Source organism: Aethalodelphis obliquidens, unplaced genomic scaffold (genome assembly GCF_003676395.1).
Source record: "Aethalodelphis obliquidens isolate GAN/ISIS:26980383/991018 unplaced genomic scaffold, ASM367639v1 scaffold2, whole genome shotgun sequence".
Lineage (NCBI taxonomy): Eukaryota > Metazoa > Chordata > Mammalia > Artiodactyla > Delphinidae > Aethalodelphis > Aethalodelphis obliquidens.
Genome location: NW_020837946.1, coordinates 80,831,196 through 80,835,155, shown reverse-complemented (window position 1 = coordinate 80,835,155; position 3,960 = coordinate 80,831,196).

Sequence of the window (3,960 nt, the reverse complement as noted above, 5' to 3'; positions counted from 1 at the left end):
ACTCCACTTACCTACAGGCTCCTTAAAAGCTAGTTCAACAGATTTCCTCAGCCAGGTCTTGGAATTTCTTCTTTCTGAATTCCTTGAGGTTGGGTCTCCCCATCTCCCCTGTAGCCTCATGGACAGCTCCTGCTTTCATGGCTAAACGTAGGGCTGTCCTGGGGCATTGAGGCAGAAGGATGACTGCAGATCCCATGGAGAACAAGTGGGCTCACAGCCACTTCATCCTGCCCTGCTTCAAGCTTTGCTCAAACCAATACAGAAACAATTAAGGATGGTAGCTGCCTTAGAATCTGGCTGCACAGTCAGCTTTATTGAACCATTTTTCTACTCTTCAGGTTCCTTGTTTGATTATTCCTTGGAAAGCTATTCTGCTGATTTTGTGGGTTTTCCCATTTGCCTTCTCTGCAGCTCAATTTTCAGTATTCCCCAAAGATGTCTCTATTTTGACAATACCTTCTACTTCCCAGACCTCAAAGCAGATTGTTTTCCTGACAATTTATCTCCCCTCATTCTTAAACCCACATCATTGTGGACACTCTGTCCGATAACCTGCCTAGATTCTCCGTTTTCTATTTAAAGTTTACAGTCCAGTGATTTAGTGATGCAGGGAATGCCTTATCTGTGCATGTTCCATGCTCAGCCCAAGAAAAGCCTCTGATTTGTTTTCGACACCTTGGAAATCAACTCTGAAATGTCCGTCATTCTTTCCATCATCAGCAAAGCAGACAACTGACACAGAGGCCCCTCCCTGTCCGCCTGCAGAATCCTGTGAGTGGCCCTTCCCCATCACAGGGCTGACACACCGTTGCCTCTTTACAAGGTTCCTGCCTCCTCTCTGACAGTTACCTTAATTGTGAAGCGAAGTTTGCATTTAGCCATTTCCATAGCAACACTGGTCAGGGAATCGATATTTTTACTTTGTAATTACAGCCTGCCTTGGGGAAAGGGTTTAACAAATATCTGGTTGGTGCTTTCTTAGTAGACGCTGGAGAGGCATTGGTGACAAAGAATGGAGCTCGCGCTTACAGACCAGGGGGAGAAAAGATCATTTTAGAGGCTATGATGGTACAGAGTTGGAGGGCAAGTACAGGTGTGGGAGCACAAGGAGGGCACCTGGTCTAGACTGGGGCAGGTGTGCGGGGCAGGGAGCTGTGTTAGAGGAGCCTTCACAGAGGGGTGAACTAGCTCATGACATTCATTTCTGGTCTCTAACAGGAACAGGATATCTTATGATCATTATGACACGCATAAAAAAGCATTGCATCGTGGCAACAGAAATCAAAACTGGTGGTTTTGAGGTGGGGTTGACTAAAAAGGAACACAATGCAAATGTTCTATTATTTTGTTTTAGGTGATGATTACACAAGGGTACATGATTGTCAGAATCAATAGTGGAATACTTCAGATCTATGCATTTATTATATGTAAATTAAAAATAAAATTTATTGCAAGAAAGCTGTCTATGTACTAATATATGGAAAGATCTTCAATATATACTAAGTGAAAAAAGCAAGGTGGACCAGTACATTTTATGACACCTGGAGGGTATAAACATGGCCATAAATTAAAAAAAAAAAATAAGCAAGGTGGAGACAGGTGTAGATCACACACCACCTTACCACCTTTTAGGGCGTAAAGAGGGAAAACTAAGAATCCATGTTTGTCTGCTTCTGTATGAACAGAGAACTCAGGAAGCCAGGTGGGGAGCCGGTAGCAGTGGGTGGCCTGGGAGGTGGGGAGCAGCTGGCATCTGAGGGGATGGAGGGCAGGGTTGTGAGGGAGATTCTCACTGTATACCTTTTTTTATGCTTTTTGGTGTTGGAACCACGTAAACATTTTTCTTATTCGAAAAATTAAAAAGAAAGCACGTCGAAACGGAACTAAGGAGGTTTTAAACTGAGATATAAATGGTTTTATTTCTTTTGTCTTGAATTTTATTTTATGTATTTTTTTATACAGCAGGTTCTTATTAGTTATCCATTTTATACACATCAGTGTATACATGGCAATCCCAATTGCCCAATTCATCCCACCCCCACCCCCACCCCCTGCTGCTTTCCCCCCTTGGTGTCCATACGTTTGTTCTCTACATCTGTGTCTCTATTTCTGCCCTACAAACCGGTTCATCTGTACCATTTTTCTAAGTTTCACATATATGTGTTAATATACGAGATTTGTTTTTCTCTTTCTGACTTACTTCACTCTGTATGACAGTCTCTAGGTCCATCCACGTCTCTACAAATGACCCAATTTCATTCCTATTTATGGCTGAGTAATATTCCATTCTATATATGTACCACTTCTTCTTTATCCGTTTGTCTGTCGATGGGCATTTAGGTTGCTTCCATGACCTGGCTATTGTAAATAGTGCTACAATAAACATTGGGGCGCATGTGTCTTTTTTAATTACGGTTTTCTCTGGCTGTATGCCCAGTAGTGGGATTGCTGGGTCATATGGTAATTCTATTTTTAGTTTTTTAAGGAACCTCCATACTGTTCTCCATAGTGGCTGTATCAATTTACATTCCCACCAACAGTGCAAGAGAGTTTCCTTTTCTCCACATCCTCTCCAGCATTAGTTGTTTGTAGATTTTCTTTTTATTTCTTTTTTTTTGCGGTACGCGGGCTTCTTGCTGCTGTGGCCTCTCCTGTTGCGGAACACAGGCTCCGGACCCGCAGGCTCAGCGGCCATGGCTCACGGGCCCAGCCGCTTCGTGACATGTGGGATCCTCCCAGACCAGGGCATGAACCTGTGTCCCCTGCATCGGCAGGCGGACTCTCAACCACTGCACCACCAGGGAAGCCCTGTAGATTTTCTGATGATGCCCATTCTAACTGGTGTGGGGTGATACCTCATTGTAGTTTTGATTTGCATTTCTCTAATAATTAGTGATGTTGAGCAGCTTTTCATGTGCTTCTTGGCCATCTGTATGTCTTCTTTGGAGAAATGTCTATTTAGGTCTTCTGCCCATTTTTCGATTAGGTTGTCTGTTTTTTTAATATTGAGCTGTATGAGCTGCTTATATATTTTGGAAATTAATCCTTTGTCCATTGATTCGTTTGCAAATATTTTCTCCCATTCTGAGGGTTGTCTTTTCGACTTGTTTGTAGTTTCCTTTGCTTTGCAAAAGCTTTTTAAGTTTCATTAGGTCCCATTTGTTTATTTTTGTTTTTACTTACATTACTCTAGGAGGTGGATCAAAAAAGACTTGCTGTGTTTTATGTCAGTGTTCTTCCTATGTTTTCCTCTAAGAGTTTTATAGTGCCTGGTCTTACATTTAGGTCTCTAATCAATTTTGAGTTTATTTTGTGTATGGTGTTAGGGAGTGTTCTAATGTCATGCTTTTTCATGTAGCTGTCCAATTTTCCCAGCACCACTTATTGAAAAGACTGTCTTTTATGCATTGTAGATCTTTGCCTCCTTTGTCATAGAGTAGTTGACCATAGTTGCGTGGGTTTATCTCTGGGCTTTCTATCCTGTTCCATTGATCTATATTTCTGTTTTGTGCCAGTACTGTATTGTCTTGATTACTGTAGCTTTGTAGTATAGTCTGAAGTCAGGGAGTCTGATTCCTCCAGCTCCGGTTTTTTCCCTCAAGACTCCTTTGGCTATTGAGGGTCTTTTGTGTCTCCATACAAATTTTAAGATATTTTGTTCTAGTTCTGTAAAAAATGCCACTGGTAATTTGATAGGGATTGCATTGAATCTGTAGATTGCTTTGGGTAGTATAGTCATTTTCACAATATTGATTCTTCCAATCCAAGAATATGGTGTATCTCTCCATCTGTTTGTATCATGTTTAATTTCTTTCATCAGTGTCTTATAGTTTTCTGCATACAGGTCTTTTGTCTCCCTAGGTAGGTTTATTCCTAGATGTTTTATTCTTTCTGTTGCAGTGGTAAATGGGAGTGTTTCCTTGATTTCGCTTTCAGATTTTTCATCATTAGTGTATAGGA